This window comes from Crocuta crocuta, unplaced genomic scaffold (genome assembly GCF_008692635.1).
Source record: "Crocuta crocuta isolate KB4526 unplaced genomic scaffold, BGI_CrCroc_1.0 scaffold166, whole genome shotgun sequence".
NCBI lineage: Eukaryota > Metazoa > Chordata > Mammalia > Carnivora > Hyaenidae > Crocuta > Crocuta crocuta.
In genome coordinates, this window is record NW_027531018.1 from 3,806,265 (window position 1) to 3,828,294 (window position 22,030).

General features: G+C 38.3%; 1 long non-coding RNA gene across 1 annotated transcript in view; it reads left to right on the forward strand.

Annotated features, from left to right (window-relative positions):
- LOC144237278 (uncharacterized) overlaps positions 1 to 22,030 on the forward strand; it is a 32,995-nt gene that overhangs the window by 8,108 nt on the left and 2,857 nt on the right. Inside the window, exon 3 of the long non-coding RNA XR_013336809.1 lies at positions 17,314 to 17,388. This is a non-coding gene — a long non-coding RNA (uncharacterized LOC144237278). The remainder of the gene's footprint in view (positions 1 to 17,313; positions 17,389 to 22,030) is intronic.

The window sequence follows — 22,030 nt, forward strand, 5'->3', positions numbered from 1 at the left end:
AATCTATGTGTTTATATATAATAAAATAATATTTATATAGTAAAATATATTTGATAAAAACAAAATTTTTAGTGGCACCTGCGTGGCTCATTTGGTTAAATGTGTGACTCTTGATTTTGGCTCAGGTCATGATCTCTTGGTTCCTAAGATCAAACCCTACATCAGGCTCTATGCTCACAGAACATAGCCTACTTGGGAATCCCTCTCTTCTCTCTCTCTCCATCTGTTCCTCAACCACTTGCTTTCTTTTAAAACTAAATAAATATTATCAAAAGTTTATTTACATTGTTAAAATATGTAATAAAATATAAAATTTTCAATAAAATAAATTTATATATAATAAAGTATATAATATGTAATATAGGGAAGGAAGTTCTCTACTCTTCAAGTTCTTCCAGCTAGACTAAGAATTAAATTTACATGAAACAGATTAACAGGAATAAAAAACAGAGTTGTATTACATGCTCATGGAGGCCCAATAGTGAAATTGAGACCTGAAGAAATTACAACATCAGGTTTTTTTTTTTATATATATAAACAATATATTTGTGAGTAATTGACAAGATAAAGAAAACAGATGTTTGGGAGCTAAATTAGTAAGGAATTCTATGTGGAATTTGGGTTGGGGTAGGGGATTAGTAAGAAAATAACAGAGCTATTAAAATAGACTTCTCAGCTCTAAATTTCCTATCTCTGGTGATAAAGATGTCTTTTTGCTTCTTAATACAGGGATGGTATTTTTTTCAAATGAGAGATTTGTTTTGTGTTTTCAGGGGGACAGAGAAGGGTATGAGTGTCCTTGAAACTTCTCCTTCCCAATTAGCTTCATACAAAGTAATTAATATGCCATTATGATACACTTTGGGTGGCCTATGCTAAATGCCCTAACCACAATTCTAAAAACCAAAGGACTGAAAACCAAAGATAAGTTTATAACTTATTTGATGACTAAAGCTGCCTTGAACTGACTATAGTCTTTATTTTTCTCACTTGAAATTAATATTAATGAATTTCATTATGGGATGGTGGCCCAGATTAGGGGGAATAGGCTATTACATAATATGTAGTAAATGTCCCATACTATCTTTTTAAATTTTAAAGATCGTATTATTTTGGAGGCCCATTTGTTCTAGACGGTTTGGGATAAGAAAATATAAACCTGTATTATTAAATTGGTTGAAAGAGGAGCTGTAATGAAAACTAGAGTGTCTGGTGTCTACTGCGTCGTATAGCACCTGCAGGGCTGTGCTTTCTATAGTTTCACCCTGTGAGGGCTCTAATGCGTTTTCTTTCTTTCTTTCNGCGCCCCTGTGATGCGTTTTCTAAAGGCATGAGCTCTGTAAGCTGGGGCTGGATGTCTTCCTGTCGATGGTGTTGCTGGGCAAACCTGGGAGTCTCTGGACCCTGAGGTCTTGACCCAGCTAGACCTAAAGGAGTTGCTGAGGGTGCTGAGGGTATTTGGTGTTGTCATGAGAATGAATTCAAGGACAGACATGCAGCACAGCAGAAAAGCAACACAGGTGAGAAAGTTCATTAAAGCAAGAAGTATACTCTAGAGATCTGAGAGCAGGTGAGCTTGAGAGAGAGAATGAGACAGAGACACAGAGAGCTGTGTGCCCTGAGGGTTGGGTTTCTGGCTCCTGTGTTAATAACCTCTTCCTGCAAGTGGTACTTCAGCAGCGCCTTTCAGAACTGACAGCCCTGTGCTAAAGTGTGTTAATTCTTTCTCACCAACTTTCCACTTGACCTTGGAAAAAAGCCTTTCTGAATACCCAACATTTGACAGAAACTTTGTAAATACATATATTTTTATTTTAGCCTTGCCATGCAGACTGTGAGAAATAAGCCCACTGTCCCAAACAAAGGAGGGACACAGAGACTTGGAGCACAGTGAAGAAAGGCTTTAATTGGTGTTCTTGCAAGACTGGATGTCTGATGGACAGGCACACTCTGGGAGGTTGCAGCAGGCAATTTATCTCCTCGTGTGAAGTCCCTCCCTGATTCCTCCTTGGCTGAATAATACAGAGGTTACAGCCTTACCCAGAAGTCGTCGATACCCATAGAAGGCCAAAAAGTAGTCTGATTGCAACGAATATACATTCATTGAGATGATGTAGAAACTTCAGTTCTTTGGTGCATGCTTATTGCAAAGCCCGTGAAAACTAAGCCCACGAAATGGAGAGGGGAAGAAGAACCAGGGAGTGAAGTGTTTAAGGATTTGGGACTCCATTGTGGGGGCGGGGGGAGCTTCGAATATATTTCCAATGGGTTGTAAACCTATTATTACTAGACAGCATATTTGGTATTTATTTGGTATTTGTGAAAATGAATCCTCTCACTTACTTCTCACAAAGACTTTGTTTCTTCTGACAGAACTTAAAAGCATAAGCAATAAAAATAGGGGCACCTGGGTGTCTAAGTCAGTTGAGCATCTGAGTTTGATTTTGGCTCAGGTCATGATCCCATGGTCATAAGATGGAGTCCTGCATTAAGCTACATTCTAAGCATGGAACTGGTGTAAGATTTGCTCTCTCCAGGGGCACCTGGGTGGCTCAGTCTGTTGAGCATCTGACTGACTTCGGCTCAGGTCATGATCTCACAGCTCGAGAGTCTGAGACCCACTCAGCTCAGAGTCTGAGTGGGCTCACTGCTGTCAGCCTGTCAGTGTAGAGCCCACTTTGGATCCTCTGGCCCCTCTCTCTGCCCCTCCCCCACTTGTGCTTTCCCCAAAATAAATAAATCCTTTAAGAAAATATTCTGTCTCTTCCTCTGCCCCCTCCCTCCCTCTCTCTCTCTAAAAAAATAACAAATAAATAAAAAATAAATATAAAAACAAACCAAAGCAAAACAAAACAAAAAACCCCTGAGTGTATTTGTTTTCTGGGGCTACCATAACAGAGCACTACAGACTGGGTGGCTTAAACAACAGAAATTTATTTTCTAATCACTCTGCAGGCTTGAAATCCAAGATCAAAATGTCAGCAGGGTTGGTTTCTTCTAAAACCTCACTTCTTGGCTTGTAGATAGTCTAGGTTCATATTCACAGGGTATTCTTCCTCTGTGAGTCTGTGTCTCCTCTTTCTTATGGACAGCATTCACACTTAATTAGGGTCCACCCAAATGACTTCGTGTAACCTTGAAGGGATTAATTGCCCACCAAAATGAGCAGGGAATAAACATTATCTAAACTTTAGCAGAACCTCCTAAAACAATATAGGTTCCATTGACTCCCACAGAGAGAGTTTCCTGCTGGGGAAAGACTGAGTGTACGTAACAACTGTAATACTAATTCAGTTGCCATAAACCACACCATCTCTGGGAGCTTTCATTGAAAACAGAAACTGTTCATCCTCATTAGCATCAAAATGCCCAGATGAACCTCTCACACTTTCCCACTGAAGCCTTTAACCCCTTTCCTATCTCCTGTTAAGTTGGTATATAAACCTTTACCCCTGTCTATTCAGGGGTTACTAATTTCTGAGTTCATGGTATGAAAAAACTTTGTCTCTTCTATTAATTTTTCTATTTTCAGTTAATGCCCAGGTCCCCAGCCACTGAGCCTAAGAAACATCTTTCCTCCCAACAGCCTTAATTACCTTTTTTTGTTTTGTTTTGCTTATTTTTGAGAGAGAGAGAGAGTGAGTGAGCAGGGGAGGGTCAGAGAGAGAGACACAGAATCTGAAAGAGGCTCCAGGCTCTGAGCTAGCTGCCAGCACAGAGCCCGATGCGGTGCTTGAACCCACAAACCATGAGATCATGACCTGAACCGAAGTCGGATGCTTAACCAGCTGAGCCAACCAGGTGCCCCCAGCCTTAATTACCTTTTAAAGGCGCTGGCTCCAAATACAGTCACCTTCTGAAAGGCTTGGAATTAGGACTTCAGCAGATGAATTTGGGGGCAAAATTCAGCCCACAACACTCAGCTATGGATTTCTCCAAATCACCCTCTTCTCTCATGCTAGGGAATTACTCTTAGACAAAGTTTACACATAGCATTTCTCCTCTTTTTTTTTTTTTTTTTTAACATAATCTCCATGCCCAGCATGGGGCTTGAACTCACAGAACCATGAGATCAAGAGTCACATGCTCTACCAACTGAGCCAGCCAGGTGTCCCTCATTTCTCCTCTTAGTAGACCACAAACTTTTGTGAGAAAAGTCCTCTTAGGAGCCCAACTTATTTACCCCTTGGACATGACCAGATGTGTCTTACTCTTGCAATGAAGATGCTTAGAATTGAGTTTGATGTTGGGAAGCCTGCTGTAATCTGCAAAGTACTTATTATAAAGCAAATGTGCAAAATATGAAGTCAGAAAACTATTCCCTGATGGCTAATAATTTAGGCCGACATTCTCTATTCTGCTTTGTCTATCTGGATAGAGAGTTGCCCAAAGGATGAATCTGAATGTTCATCCTAGGCTTTGAACTTCACCTGATGAATAGTTGAACAGAAATAGAAGATCCTACTACAAGGTGTTAAGAGAGGACTATACTATTTATAATCCTCTAAAACCAGAATAAAATAAATTAATTCATGACCTAGAAGGAGCAATTTTTTTCAGTTTCAGACCCCATTTACTTCACATAGCAACCAAATTACCAGTAAAGGACTGATCGGATTTCCAGTCACAAAAGCTTGAAGGGAATCTACTGGAAACTGACTATTCTCCTTAATCAGCCTATTTCTTGCCCAGTCCTCCTCTGTCTTGGGGCTGATGAAATATGGTGTATTCCTTGGCATTGCTAATATTTGGTCATGGAAGTCAAGCTTTAGGAAGCCGGCTATAATAAATCACCACAAATTTGCATATTATAAGGCCTTTAATATACAGACATTTCTTGGATGAAAACAAAGTCTCAAGTGTGTATTGATGGATTCATTTTAAACACATTAACTTTGTCATTTTAAGGATATTATTTTCAGTTAGTGTTTAGTGTTACATACACTGCTATATAATTTATTCACATGTAAAATCGAATTGCAAAACTCTAAAACATGGTGCAAAAATCTGAAATTTTCCTGTTAAAGCTGAAACAAAATGGAGAAAATATTTCTAGAACTACTGATACCCTGATAAAAGGTATCATGATATCCTGATAAAAGAACATAAAAATGTTGAAAACACATGGAAATAAATCTGCTCATACAGTATGCACACAGATATTAAGATTCCATCCATGATAACATCCATGTTAGTTATCATTTCTTTATTCATGTATCCATTTCAAGAAGTGATTATTTAGTGCCTACTTTTATTTAGAAATTTCTAATGTTTTTTTATTTATTTCTGAGAGAGTAAGAGAAAGAAGCATGAGCAGGGGAGGGTCAGAGAGAGAGGGAGATACAGAATCTGAAACAGTCTCCAGGCTCTGAGCTGGCTATCAGCACACAGCCCGACACAGGACTCGAACCCACGAACCATGAGAAAATGACCTGAGCTGAAGTCAGATGCTTAATCATCTAAGCCACCCAGGTGCCCCAAGTGCCTACTTTTTGTTAGACATGGTGCTAGGCACTAAAATATGTGAAAATGACATGAGTTCTATTTCTAACCATGTAAATAATTAATTGAGATAATCAGACAGTGAAGAAGTATATATATTGGGGCACCTGGGTGGCTCAGACAGTTAAGTGTCCAACTTCTGGTTTCAGCCCAGGTCATGATCTCATGGTTTGTGAGTGTGAACCCTGCATCAGACTCTACACCAACAGTGCAAAACCTGCTTGGGATTCTCTTTCTCTCCCTTTCTCTACCCCTCCTTTATATATATATATAAAGCAATATATATATATATATATATTGCTAAGAAAAATATGTTGGTAAACAAAAAAAGGCCTGGAATAGCATATCTCAAAATGCTCTTGGTAGGTAGTTACCTTTGTTGGATTACAATAGTTACTTTTATATTTGCCTTTTTCTATATTTTTCAAGTTTTCTGGAACTTGAAATTTAATATGTTCAATTTAATGATTTAGTGAGGAGAAAGATGTATTGTAAACAAAAGTAAAACTGTCTCACATCAAACTAAAGGGTATGATAATGGCTACTAGAGGTGCCCCAGATCTGTTACACTTCTCTTTCTTAGTAAGAAAACCACTTATTTTTAGCTGGGCATTAAAGCTCAGAATAAATATTTCATTTCCCAGTTGTCCTTGTAGCAACTGGTCATGTGACCAAATTCTGGCCAATGAGATATACATAAAAGTATTATATACAGCTCCCAGGAAAATTCTGAGATCTTCTAATATTAATGATAGTAACTGTTTAGGAAACCAGAAGAGATTCTGAAGAAAAAAGAGGAAATGATTAAAAGAAAATTGTTTAAACTACAGCATTTTCTGTGATATGAATACCTGGAGAATCTGAAAAAGTGTTAAGATTTGTGCATGTAAAACAAAATTTCTGTACGTGCATTTCCCATGGTTTTTTCTTTGTTAAATAAAGGCAAAGTCCTCCAGTAGTATTTTGTTTCTAATAACTAATGTGAAAAGAAGGTATGCTTCATCATGGTAGTTGATTCATACAATCTCAGGCCTATTTCGGAGGAAGGTTGGACTTGTACTGAGAGTTCTTCCCATGTCCTGATTGCTAAAAACAATGGTGTAGGTCACAGGAATTCTACAGATACTTTCAGCTGCAAATTCCCGAAATGTTCACTCAAAGTGGTTTAATCACTAAGAGCACATATTACACCATATAACAAAAGGTCTGGAAGTACATGGTTCCAAGGTAGGTTAAATCAGTCACTCAAAAGAATGATTTCTAGCTCAAAATGTTGAGCTTTTCCTTCATACTCTTACAATGGATGCAGCTGACTCTAGCATCAGGGCCTCACATGACAGTGCTCTATAGCAAGGATAGAAACACTGTCCCAGGAAGCCCCACCACATTTCCCTTTAAATTCATCTGGCAGAGATACTTGTGGTTAAAGGAATCATTGGCAAATGGTAGAGATGTTTGGATTAGCTCAGGCAAACCTGTGCTCTTCCTTAGGGACTGGGCAAGTGTCTAAAATTATGTGGATGCCCCAAATCTTTAAACAATGAGGTTAGATTAGCCATAAAACGATCTAGCTATGGGACCTGCAAGTACAAGTTCTTTTACACTGAAGACTGATATAAAGTACAAACCTAGGCTCACTAAAGCTTCTCTCCAGTCTATGTAGATATTTTGCATGTATAATAGTTAAAAAAAGCCTTTTTTCTAAGAAAGAATATCATACACACATGTATAGACTCAACATATATATCATACAATGAATGTAAATAAATTATTGCATGCTATATAAAATATACATGAGCATGATGGAAATTTAAAGAACAACAATTACTCTGTAAGAGTACTGACGATTTCTATGGTACCCATTTACATAATGGAAAACAAAATCACAAAGCCTTTTAGGTAGACCTTTTTGCAAATCCCTGCAATAAACTTGTCCTTTCTCTAAATGTTAATGCTTTATTTCTCTTTCTGGAATGGACAAATAACTCACACAAAATGTTCAGCTGAGTGACCTTTTATGGGTGTTATCCCTGTCATGGCCTAAGTCTGTCCCTTCTGGGAGTGAGTAAAGAAGTAATGCAATGAAGAATGCTGGTCAGAGTTTGCACTTTTCCCTAAGTGCTCAATTCCAACAGAAAGCCCTGAGTGTTAGGAACAACTCTTCCAAGCGTTCTACAATAACAAAGACAAGGATATCTACAAAAACAGTTGTTAAGGACCAACATGTTACAAAGGTTTTTCAATCAATATAAAATAGTGCATGGTTTTATTAGGATTCACTTGACAGATTTATTTATTTTTATTAAAAAAATTTTTTAACATTTATTTATTGTTGAGAGACACAGAGAGACAGACGAGGAGCAGAGGGGCAGAGAGAGAGGGAGACACAGAATCCAAAGCAGGCTCCAGGCTCTGAGCTAGCTGTCAGCACAGAGCCCGAAGCAGGGCTGGAACCCACTAACTGTGAGATCATGACCTGAGCCGAAGTCGGACTCTTAACCAACTGAGCCACCCAGGAGTCCCTGACAGATTTATTTTTTAACTGAGGTATTGTTGACACACAATGTTACATTAGTTTCAGATGTACAACAAGTGATTGGTTGTTGTATACTATATAACATTATATTTTGGTTGTATGTAAGCTATATGATTTACTATGCTCCCCACAAATGTAACTACCATCTGTCACTACAATCGCACTGACTATATTCTCTATACTCTACCTTTTATCTCCATGACATATTCATTTCATACCTGGAAGGCTCAACCTCCAACTCCTCTTCTCCCACTTGCCTATCTTCCCACCCCACCCCCTGACAACCACCACTTTGTTTTCTGTATTTATGTGTCTGATTTTGTTTTTTATTTGTTTGTTCATTTTTTAGATTCTACATATAAGTGAAATCATATGGTATTTTTCTTGCTCTGACTAATTTATTTTACTTAACATTATACTCTCTAGATCCATCTATGTTGTTGTCAATGGCAAGGTCTCATCTTTTTTATGACTGAATCATATTCCATTACATAGATATATCTCTGGTTTTTTTTTTTATCTACTCATCTATCCATGGACGCCTGTGCTGCTTCCATAACTTGGTTATTGTAAATAATGTTATAATGAAAGAATTTATAAATTCATTAACTCTTATATTTGAAAAATGTCCTAGAAATAATCTACTTAATCTCCTTAACTTACAAATTCATAAATGGAGGAGATGAGATCTCAAAAATTTATCAAGGCCACACTTCTTTTGGGTAGAAGAGCCAAAAACAAAAACAAAACAAAACAAAACAAAACCCATCCATGACTTCTCGTTACTAATTTAGTGTTGTTTTTCTAGTTTGTTTTGTTATTCCAATCATTGTAATAATTTTGTTCATTCACATTAACAATGATAAAATTAAAGATAATACTGAAATGTAAAACACTGTTACATTAAAAATGAAGCTCATGCTTGTTTTCAGGGAAGGGAAACCACATGGGGCACCTGGGTGGCTTAGTTAAGCATCTGGCTCTTGATTTTGGCTCAGGTTGTGATTTCACAGTTTGTGGGTTTAAGACCCCATGTTGGGCTCTGCTTTGATAGTGCAGAGCCTGCTCAGGATTCTATCTTTCTCCCTTGCTCTGTGCCCCTCCCCACTCTCTCTCTCTTCAAAATAAATAAACTTTTAAAAAAAGAAGCTATAAATAATGATTAGAACAAGAAAACTGTATTTTAGGTAGTAAGAGTTCTGTCCCAATTCTGATTAGGAGGAATGTTTCCCTACACTATTAAGCAATTATCCAACTCCAGCTGGATGTGCTATTCAATTAAATTCTTCCCCTATTACCTGGAGATGGCATCAGGTTCCACAGATAAGGGCTCTGTTTCTACCCCCAACCCCACTTTGTAGGCTAGTCGCAAGCCTAGGCTATCACCTGTGCTCTGACCAGACTGACTATAGATTGGAGTTTCCAATCACCCCCTCCACAGTCTTGATTAGTTTGGTAGAATGGCTCACAGAACTTGGAGAAACATTTTACTTAGTAGATTACCAGTTTATTATAAAAGGATACAATTCAGAAAAAGCCAGATGAAAGAGATACAGAGGCCAAGGTACCAGGAAAGGGCTTGGAGCTTCCATCCCCTCTCTAAGGGTGCTACTATTGCTGAATCTCCATCTATTCACCAACCCAGAAGTTCCCTGAACCCCATCTTTTTGGATTTTTATGCAGGCTTGATTCAATCATTCACAATTAATTCTACCTCCCTGTGGATATTAATGATGACAGAGTGGTTTTAGCAGCATCAAGCTTCATATCCTCCCCCAAAAGTTCAAAGTATGGAAGAAGGAAGAGGATTCTTATGAGAGGTTTCCAAAAACTTTCCCTTCAAGCACCATGGACCAGCACTGCTCACACCTTGGTGGTAAAGATTGTGAGAAAGCAAATACATGGGTGGTGGGCCCTGGCAATAAGGAGGAGGAAGAGAAGAAATAGCCTTTTGCAGGTAGAACTGTATCGCTAGCTCTTGGTTCATAACACATTACTGCAAAACATAGTGGTATAAAACTGTACTATTTATAGAGAATTTTCTGATGAAATTAGATGTGGCATATAAGAAAATGAGAAGGGTTAAAAGTGATGTCAAAAGAGTCAATGTACAAGTGGAAGAATTAAGCGGCTGTTGACTGAAATGGAGAACACTATGGTTAGGGTGTATAGGCTTGAGGGAAGATTCGTTTGGGATATGTGCAATTTGAGATGTCTATTAAACTGTTTAGTAGGCAATTGGATGTTTGAATATTTGAATCTGGAGTTCAGAATGGACATCAGAGATGAAGATATAATTGTGGGGGGTCTTCAAAATACAGAACACATATCAAACCAATTACTGGATATAAAAGAGTGTGGAAAGAGAGAAGACTAAAGATTGAACCTTGAGCCAAAACTTCAGTTGGTGGTTGAAAAGAGAATTGCCACACTGACTGAGAAAGTGTGGCCAGAGATCAAAGAGAAATCCAAGAGAGTGCAGCCCAGGAAGCCCAGAGGAGAAAGTTTGCAGAAGAAGTGAATGACCATCTCTGCCAGATGTTGTTAAGAAAGTTAGATGTGAGTTGAGAATGGATCACAGGATTCATCAACTGGGAGGTCATTGACAACCGCCTTTTAAGTGGAATGCTGGGAACACAAGCTGGATTGGACTCAGTTGACGATAGGATGAGGGGCTCAGAAAAAGTGACTCTAGGAAGGAGTTTTGGTGTAAAATTGAACAGAGAAATGTGTCAGTAGATAGATGAAAAAAAAAGTCAGCAGGTTTTCCGGGTTTTGTTTCTTTGTTTGTTTATATGTTAGGGAGGAGGCATGAAAACCCAGTTACACTGACAGAATGACACTGGGGAGAGGGGTATATTGATTACATTGGAGAAAGAGACAGGAGAAAACTGCCAGGGTGGTGCAGTGATATCTCTGAATTGATAAGTTGAAAGAGAATGCAGGATCTAGTGCTCAGGGTAAGAACTGACCAGTTGCTGGGGTATTTCATCTCTATAATAGGTGGGAAGGCAGCCATTTCATCTCAGGAATAGGAAGGAAGGCAAAATATATGGGCACAAAGGGCTGGCATGGGTGATGGATTGGCAAAAGGAGTTCACAAAAATTTTCTTCTGATTGCTCTTAAGTTCTGTCTGATAGGGTTTTTAAATTTTTTTTAAATTTTTTATTTTTTACAAATAGTTTATTGTCAAGTTGGTTTCCATATAACACCCAGTGCTCATCCCCACAAGTGCCCTCCTCCATGCTCATCTCCCCCTTCCCCCCACCATTTCCGCCTTCTTCTCCCCCATGGTCCTCCGTTAAGTTCCTCCTAATTGCACTTTAAAATATGTTATCAGGGAACAGTAATTAGGGTATTATTAGGATATAAGCCTTCTCCCACTTGTAATGTGAATTGTAGATCACCATGAAGAGTTTTTTCCAGTCCCTCCTCAAAGAAGAATTTTCACTTAATTTTACTGACACATCTGTGACTTACTCCTGGAGCTCTCTTTTCTTTACCAGACAATAATAAAAAGGCCGTCCTGCAATTTGAGTATTACTTCCCAACATTTCCAATTATTACCTTTATTCTATTTGCATTTTTACTGTTACCTTTTGTACTTCAAACAGAAAGAAGACATTCTACATTATCTCTATATAAACTGTGTCTCAACAGTTTTGATTTTAATGCACCAATACTTACAGAAGGTAATTGCATTCTTTTAATTGATATGAAGAATATAATTGTTGTATCCTTGAAAGAGAATAAAATTAATGTTCAATAATAATAGCAGCAATAATAAGAACTAGCATTAATTAACTACTTACATACTGCTAAACACTTTACACCAGATAAATTATATAATCCTTATAGTAAGTCTATAAGTTAGGTGCTATTACAATACCCATTATTTAGATTAGGGTACTTGACATTTTAAAAGGTTAAATAACTTGTCCAGGGTCATACTTACTAAGTCAAAGAGCTAGGATTTGAACATTGGTATTTTGACGACTCTTCATAACCATATGAGCCCAGGAGGTGCCCTAAGGGAAGAACTCCACCCTTACAAAATGGTACAATCTAAGTGGGTTCCTTGTGGTAATGGTACTGGCAGAACTCTATGTGTGTGTGTGTGTGTGTGTGTGTGTGTGTGTGTGTGCACTTATATTTGTTAAATATAGGTTAATATGTTCTCATATTTAGTTTCTGTTTATTTATAAGTGCATTTTCAATGGTTTGGAAAACATTCTCTCCTTTTGTTTTACATTTTGTACTTTTTTTTTTTTTAACACAGCTTGCTTGCAGCTGGTTCTCACAACTTTAGAGGAGCCACTTATGTAAACATTTTTATTCAACTTTCCAAGCATTTATTTAGCTGTTACAGAAAGAAATCCCATTCCTATCATTCAGGGTTCTCCAGAGAAATAGAACCAATAGAAGATTCAATAGGAAATTTAGATAGATGATAGATGATAGATGGATAGAGAGAGAGAGAGAGAGAGAGAATTTTTGCTCTTAAGACCTTCAACTGGGGGCACCTGGGTGGCTCAGTTGGTTAAACATCCGACTTCGGCTCAGGTCACGATCTCATGGTTTGTGGGTTCGAGCCCCACGTTGGGCTCTGTGCTGACAGCTCAGAGCCTGGAGCCTGCTTCAGATTCTGTGTCTCCCTCTCGCTCTGCCCCTCCCTTGCTCATCCTCTGTCTCTGTCTCTCTCTCAAAAATAAATATAAATATTAAAATTTTTAAAAATACCTTCAACAAATTGGATGATACACACCACAGTATTGAGAGTATTCTTCGTTACCTAAAGTTAACTGATCGCTCATTCAAGTTTCTCACATAATGGTAACGTAAGCATGTGTGCATGTGTATGTATTGTTAAGGAATGTGAGATAATGTTATTAGTTCTCTTATGTTTTGTTTAAAGCCAGCCTTACTGTATAGCACTTATGATGTTCCTTTATTAGTACCATCTACACTGTTAATCTGCCTCCAACCTCAAACATCTGCCTAGACTCCTATTTTTTGCTTGTTTACTTGTTTGTTCTGCTTGGATTTTCTGCTTAGCATCACTTCCTGACTACATGGACCAAGACTTAGCTGTGACCCCAAACTATTGACTGCAAACTTGTCCCCAAGCATCTCTTGACTTCTAATCCTATTCTAGTATGGACACCTCCACAAGTCTTTGCTTTTCAGGATGTATGTCCTTGCCTATCATCTATCTGAATATCATTCCCAGTGTTGGCCTGATTTCTAAGTTGTCCTCTTGATACTGTCATTTGGATGACTCACAACCCAGTGCATATTTCCCTTGTGTGACATTAGTGCTGGTCACCATGACTGTATTAATTCTCTTAGGCAATTAGATTATAAATTCCTGTTTTAGGTATCAGTACATCTTCTAGAATACTTTGTACATTGTAGACATCCTTTGTTTAATTGAAACTGCAATAAAAAGAATAGCTTTATAAGAAGATATTGCTTGCCTTTTAAATTCTGTGATATATGGAATATGCATGCAATATACCTGTCAGTTAAATTTTGCCTAATTAGTCCCTATAGTTAACAGCATCAGGGAATCCTTCCTGAAACTCTCATACATTAGTCAAGAATGTAATGTATGTTGAACCACTATATTATATACCTGAAACGAATTTAACACTATATGTTAAGTATACTGGAATTAAAATAAAATTTAAAAAAGAATGTAATCTATAATACTTGACCATTAATACACAATACTAAAATTGATTGAATATCTATGGTGTGATGGATAATCTACTGAATGCTAGGAGTTTAAGAGAAAAAAATACATAGTCTCTGTAAAAAAACTTAATGTGTGATGGAAGAAACAGATAAGCAGAGAAACAAATATAACACAACGTGATAATGTGATTGAACTAAGCACCTCATGCTATATGGGAGAGAGTATGGGTACCTTATCCAGTTATTAATACCTATACCAAGTCTTAATGAGAATTAGGCTTTATACGATAAAACTTGGAGGGAAGGACCTTCCAAGTAGGGGGAGAAAACAGCACAAAAAATGTTCAAAGGAATAAGGAACCTGACATTCTTAGGGTATGGAAATGATTCAGTATGGTTGTAATGTAGGGAGAAGGAGAAAAGTAAAGAGGGATGAACAATTCAAATTATGTGTGATCTTGTGTACCCTGCCACAGAATTTAGAATTTATTCTAAAAAAATAGGTACTGAGTGAATTTAATTGTAGGTCAACATGACCATACTTATATTTAAGAGATGTTTCCTCTGGGGTAAGTGAGGAGTATAGATTGAAGAGGGAGACTGGAAATATATATGATAAGAGTTCAAAGAAACATTATAGCAATGGAAAGGGAGAAAGAGAGGTAGATGAACTGAAGACTAGAAAGATAGTAGAATTGATTTGACTTGGAGACCTATGAAGTATGATGGAGAAGGATAAGTCACTGAAGAATTTGAAGTATCTGGCTTGTGGAACCTGGAGGCTGTTGTGCCAAGTTATTCACCGAGATAGTAATTCAGAAATAGAAGAATGTCTAGGTATGTATTGTGAGGGTAAATGAAGAAAAATGGGTCTGAGGAGAGAGGGGTAAGAAGGGAAGAGGTAGTGCTGATCTTGTAAGACATGTGGCGTTGTCTGGGCCTTGAGATTAGAGGGGAGCAAGATTTGCCATCCCCCAAATGTGTCTCTTTGGCATGTGGATTGTTTTAGGCTGATTTCTTTTTTATGTTTTATTTATTTCAGAGAGAAAGAGAGAGAGAGAGGGGGAGAGAGAGCATGAGCAGGGGAGAGTCAGAGAGAGAGGGAGACACAGAATCTGAAACAGACTCCAGGCTCTGAGCTGGCTGTCAGCACAGAGCCCTATGTGGGGCTCAAACGCACAAAATATGAGATCATGACTTGAGCCGAAGTCGGACGCTTAACCGACTAAGCCACCCAGGTGCCTTTAGGCTGATTATTTTTAAGAAACAGAAGGCTCAGAAAGAACCTCTGACCTTTCCGCTAACTGCCTAACGGAGGACTTGCTCTGGGAAGTGAGCTACCACCATAGATAACTATAGTATACTGTAAATGAGGGGTGGTAGACAAGGAGGAACTTAGCAAAATCTGTTTGTTAAAATTCCTCTCTATATTCCATTATTTCTGTATGGCCCAGCAAATATATGATTACCAAACATTCACTCTTTTTCCTCCGTCTGTGAATTGTCTTCCTTTCCCTTGAAGTCTTAGACCTTTACACTGTTCTCCTTAGCTCAGAATGGCATGTAGGCCTCAATGGCCTGAATGCTCATGGGCCTCATAGTCCTATGGAGTCCCCAGTTATACATACTTAAATTTGATTTTCTCCTCTTAATTGGTCTCATGTCAATTTATTTTTTAGACTAGCTAAAAGAACCTCAGCAGAGAGGAGAAAAAACTCCCCCCCCACCAACAAGATTAAAAGAGATGTGCATTTATGTGTAGGGCACCAACACATAAAGGGTGATAAAGTCTTTGGCTCAGGTGAGAGCCCAAAGAGTAGTGTACTTAATGAAGTGGATAAGGAACTGAAGATACAACCCCAAGGAACCTCCACAATTCCATGAATTTTACTGTTTTATAATAAGGTTTAAGAAGAGTCTGGTATTCTAGGTAAGGGAGAAATAAGCTTTGTCAAAGAAAAAAAAATTGTAAACAGTTCTTCTCTGGGTATCATCATTCTGGTAAAATGGATGTCTGGCATCTACTTGATCTGGATATTAATATATACAAGTCTCAGGGGAAGTTCATTTACTTGGATAAAGGAAATAAAATAATAAATTGAAACCAAGTGACTGTACACAACTGAAGAAGAAACCACATATAATTTACTGTAGACTTAAGTATAAAATACACACAAAAGCCATCATTTTTATACAGTGTATTTGTTAGTAATCCTCAACACTCCATCTTCTCTCTTTGCCCTTTCATCCCCTAACACATACACATAGAGGATCACATAGACATAGGTGACACACTCTCAGCTAAATTTGGCTATGAGACAGATCTATCCTGATCAAGCTTGTATCTTTTCATTTTTTTTTTAAATTAATGTTTATTTGTTTTTGAGAGAGAGAGAGAAAGGACATGTGAGCAGGGGAGGGGCAGAGAGAGAGGGAGACACAGAATCTGAAGCAGGCTCCAGGCTCTGAGCTGTCAGCACAGAGCCCGATGCGGGGCTTGAACTCACGAAGCACAAGACCATGAGCTGAGCTAAAGTGAGCCATTTAATTGACACCAACATGGCACCCCTCATTTTAATTTTTTTTAATGTTTATATCTTCTTAGATATTATTAGACTTTCATTATCTGTTTTACAAATCCTGTTCTACTGAATCTCAATGTATTACATGTCACATTCTTAACATAGAAACACTGGGAGAAATTTCTCAGTATTTCTATTCCAATTGAATATTTCAGGTACCTCTCCTCATATCTTTCTAGAAACCTTGCACTGCTCTTCCTGCCTCCATAGATCTACATCATTTGGTCTTTCAGAGTTTGTCCCTACACTGGCTCTCTTTTGCCTCTTTATTTCCCCAGGGAAAGCCTGTCTTGTGTTTCCTTTTCTTTTCTCTTCTTTTCTTTTTTAATAACAGCTCTCTACTGTGCTTCCACAGAGAAAAGAAGTATTTTCTCTTTCTTCTATTTATGGGGAAATATTTCCAGAATAAGACTGATCTAAAATTGGCTTCCTAGTTGCATATTTCACTGATAAAAAGACTTTCCTTTATAATACCATTAAACGTTGCCACCAGATGAGGCATGGTGTTTACTACTTACACATGCATTTAATCCTGTCTCTCTTTCTTGTAGGACACTATTGCCTTTATAGCTAGGGGAACCCAATGCCATGGGGGTGTGGCGGGTATGGGAGGTGCTACTCATTATTGGGAATTGATATAGATCCAGGCAGACAGATGATCCCGTAGAAAGCATGACTGAATCACTCAGAAGGTACAACCTAAAGGGAGTCGTGCTTCTGGGAATGTTGCCCCACTGCTTACTGAGTTCCAGCTCGAACAGAGGGCGGCCGTTTGCAGGGAGGCACCCGCTCCCACTGCACCTGGGAAAGGCATGCTGTAGGGCTGTAGAAATCCATGTAGTCTCCTCCATCACACACTCTAGCTTGTTTCCTAAAACCTGCCCCCTCCTTTTTTATTCCTGTTTTCAGCGTTTCTGTCCTTTTTCTTTTTCTTGGGCTTTATCTACTATCTACTTTTGCATTTATAAAAGCATGGACTTCTTAAATGTCCACAGGTACGCCAAGTCTACCAGACAAGACTGTTACAATAGAAGAGAGAAAGACTGAACTCATCTCCTCTGAAACATAAGGTGGGAGAGATAAGCACTGGAATGATATAGTGGGAAAATACTGAAGGACAATATGGGGCCTATGTGATTAATTCATTTTTTTAAATGTTTTATTTATTTCTAGGAGAGAGAGAGAGAGACAGCGTGAGCAGGGGAGGGTCAGAGAGAGAGGGAGTCACAGACTGAAACAGGCTCCAGGCTCTGAGCTGGCAGTTAGCACAGAGCCCGATGCGGGGCTCGAACCCACGAACCACGAGATCATGACCTAAGCGAAAGTCGGACGCTTAACCGACTAAGCCACCCAGGCGCCCCTAAGTCATTTTTTAAAGTAAACTCTATGACCCCAATATCAAGTGTTGCATGCTCTACTGACCGAACCAGGCAGGTATCCCCAAAGTCATTTTGATTTTAATTGATATTTGTCAAAATTAGGCTCCTACTCTCCCACAGACTGGGAAATAGGGTGCGGTCTTTTTTGACAACTATATTTCAAAGAGATGACTCATAGTTCCTTGAGAAAGATTTTTCAGGTTTAAAACTGGCAAGAGGCTGGGGGAAAATTTATATCAAAGGGCAGAGAAAGAATTTACAATACTAAGTTTTGTAAAGTAAATGCTTTAAGGCAAGAAAGGTCAGAGTCTATCGTTCAGAAGAAACCACTCTAAAGTTTAGTCAAGCTGAGAGGAACATTAAGTTCATTTTGATGAAGAGTAAAATAAAATATTTGGTAAGTGTAATATCAAGCAAAATAAGGGTACTGGGGTGGGGATGCTATTTTACATGATTTATATGACTTTCTCCCAGTTTGCTCCTAGAATAAGGGTCTTAAGCTCCAGTTCCTAACTTAATAGGAACTAGTTGGTATTAGGGAGAAATATCTCCTAATGACAGAAATATCACATTTGGCCTGGTATTTACTAGAAAACAGGGAGTCCTATAAGGTCTTCTGGTCTAGTTCTTGATCTCAGGACTTTTCTAGCCATTATTTCTAATGTATGTCATTAATTCCAGGGACATAATTTGACAACAGCAAATAGACTATTATCTTCTCCCACCCCAAGTTTTTAGACCCTCTAACCCAAAGGCCTGATTGTAACCATGTGCTGGATAATGTGGCCCTCCTCATTTTCCTGAGGGAACGTATCCTTGCTAAATTTAGCCTGCTCCCATTTACCTCTAAAATCTGGCATATCTGCCTAATTATTCTGAACATGAAGTGTTCATACACTCTTTTTTTCTGGTCAATAGCATTATTCATGTAATCTCCGAGGGCAGGGAAGTCACCTCAGCACCTCACAAGTAATTCCCCCCACCTTGGATATGGAGGGAGACTTTTTAGCAGCTCACTAGCTGAGGCAGGAAAAGTAAGTGGTTAAAAAAAAAAAAACTTTTCATCTCCAGAAGGACACCTCTACTCCATTATACAACCTCTAATATTTAATATTCTTGTAAAAATGTGACAAAGCCTTGACATTTTATAGATAAGAAGACTGAGGCTAATAGAGTCTTGTTCAAGCCACATGACTGTTAAAGAAAAGAGGTGAGATATAAATGTAGGTCATTCTAATTCCAAAGTAAATTTTATTTCTATTCTTATAAGCCACTGCTAATCAAGTTTTATTCTTGGAAATAAGGGAGAAAAATCTAACTTCTGTTGTTTTTCCCCATGGAAAATGTATGTATGTATAGTGATGTCAGAATGAAACATATAAGAAATATTATCCTGGCCTATTGTAGAGTTTCTCACGAAGTTCAATAATTATCACAGAGTTTTCTATTCAAACGTTCTTTGCAGGAATAGATCATAGGGAAAAGGCTAACTGGTATAGATTATTTATATTTATTGCAACATTAAAAGTAGCTATCTTCGTAGCTTATTACTTCCCTTCTAGATTCATAAACTCAATAGTTTCATTCTCTTTGGAGATAAGAGTATTGTAGAAGAAAGAGAGAACCACAGGGCAAATTCTAGTTAATTTGTAGAATACAAACTATTTCACCTTGTTTTGGTTGTTTGCTTAAGGGATTTTTTTTCTGATAAAGAATTATAATTTAAAGTGCAGGAGTAGATTTTCCTTCCACATTATTTCACAGTTTGTCCCGTAATGCTGGTTCTAATCTTGGCTTATAGAATAATAGTTGGTGCATCCCTTTGAAAAACTAAGCCATGACTTTCTGGCCTCAGTTTCTCAACCTAGAACTTATTCTGAATATCTCAGAAAATTCAGACTACATCTTCTATAGAAGAGTGGGTTTGAAGGATAAAAAACTAAGACACCAGGTGCCAGGGTGCATTCATGGAGATGGGGCTCTGACTGCCACCTCTCTGGTGGTGCTCAGTCCTTCTGCTGCTGTGAGCATCCTGAGGCCAAAGAGCCCTTCTGTTTTTCACTGGCTCATTTCTACTCAGATGGGGGGAGAGAGACATAAAAGCCTTATGGTGCTCTTACTGTAGCACCACCATATACCCAGAGGATTCTCCACCACAAGACCAGTTAGAGGGGAAAGTGTGAAACTCCCTCAGTTAAGAACTATGTAAACATAGGTGTTAGATTTGTATATTTGAAAAGGTGACCTGTGAGTTGTAGAATTATGCAATATCACATGGAGAAGGGAGCATAAAAGGCCACATAGAATATGCACTGTCATATTTCAGAATTCCTTAAAAATCACTCAGAGATGATTGTTAGGTGCTGTTTCAGATTGTTGGATTCCTGTGTCATACCCCAATTATATTAAGCTTCTTGGAGTTGGTAACATACTTCCTAAGTATTTGATAGTTAGCTCTGAAACTCAAAACGCATACGACGAGGTCGTTAAATGGTGTCATGCACCTCTAAACCCACGGAATTAAAAAATGACAACAAATAATTCCTGAATGGCAATTTTCGTCATCACAGTCTGGGTAAAACCTAGCCAGACTCTAACTCTTTTACAGATTAAAAACCTCTCCTGTTTTCTCCTAAATGGATGGATTGCAAACTGATTTGATTTTGCCTCTTGCAGACATTCTGTGTCTGTGTCCCTGGGGAGAGACAAAAGGGCAGGAAACAGGGGTCACGGTAGAGGACAACGTCTGTTGTGAAAGGTGCCTTCATCACTCTGACGTGAGGCAGGTATCAGTCTTTAGGAGGCAATGAAGATGTGCTCCTCCGGTCACTACTGCCTCACCCCTCCCAACTGATGACAGAATATGTCTGAAAAGTGAAAGAACTGTTTTCCCTCATGACTTTAGCAAAAATGAAATGAAAAAGGATGGCTTTCTCCAAACTCCTGGGTAATTAATTTAGTCTAATGTGTCTGTTCTAGCATCCAAGTACTGAAGTAATAGGCGCCATGTAAATGTACAGATAGCTGGAGAGAGACCACTGTATTCAGACAATCTAATTACTGCTTGGTCCACCCAAAGTTAATAATGACTTAAAGCTCTTATTCATTTAAACTAATAGTATCTTACATGTTTTAGCAATTTTTAGTATTTAATGCACTTCTACATACATTTTGAGGAAGTTAGTGCTTAATGAACTTATTAAACTTGTTTTCATGATTTTAACATACAAGGTAGGTCACAGTGAGGACTCAAATGCAAGCCTAGAGACTCCAAGTGTCGTTTTATTTACAAGATGTGAGGGCATATGTAATCAGTCTTTCCAAATTCCTACAGTTATAGGGGAAATCTAAAGCTCTAGTTATAATGAAAATGTTATTTGGCTCAAATCTTCACCCAGATTTGATAGGACTGTAAAGTCACTCCTGCCTCTCATCAGGGGTTGGCCCCTCCTGAAAGGAGACTCCACAGTCTCCTTTCTCTGGTTGGAGTTCAGGGGCAATTCATTTGATGTAACACTAAATGCTGGATTTTTCATAGGATTTGTTCTCTTCAGTGAGTCTCTCATTCACCAAATAGGTATTGAGCATGTACTAAGGGCTGGGTACAGTGCTGCAAACAAAGAACGTAATCAGGAAAAACAAAAAGAGACTTCCATGTCTTCTCTGAGATTTCAGTAGAGTAAAAGATTCAGAAAAGCCAAATGAGATATTATGCATCAGGTATAAGGAGGTTTCAAGGTTGAGATGGAAACACAAAGATAAACAGACAATCCAGACTGGCATTGCCAGGGATGGCTGCTTGAGGAAGAGTCCTCTAAGACGGTCCATAAAGGATGAGTAAGAGTTAGGTGCATAAATGGAGATGAGATGGAGAGAAGTTTCCAGTCAAAAGGGAGAAGTAATTGATCAGAATTAACCACAATATACTGTCCAACCACTCCCCTGGAAGTCACAAGCCTTCAACAGTTCCTCGATTTACAAAGTAGTTACATCAGTGAGATTCTACTGGTGCAATTGTTGTCTAGGTGGAGAGACAGATTCTTGGTACTTCCTGTTCTGCCATCTTCCAAAAATTCTTTCCTGCACTCATAGGTATTTGCACAAAAGAAATAAAAATGTATGTCCACAAAAAGCCTTGAACAGAAATGTTTATAGCAGCCTTATTTATAATCATTTAAAACTGGAAACGAGCAGTTGTCCAATGGGCATCCTTTCAACAGTCCAGTGCATAATCAAGTGTTGTATATACTGTTAAGTAGAATACTGAGTAGTATTTTACCTAACAAATAAAAAGCACCAAACTGACAATACATGTAGCAACGTAGATGAATCT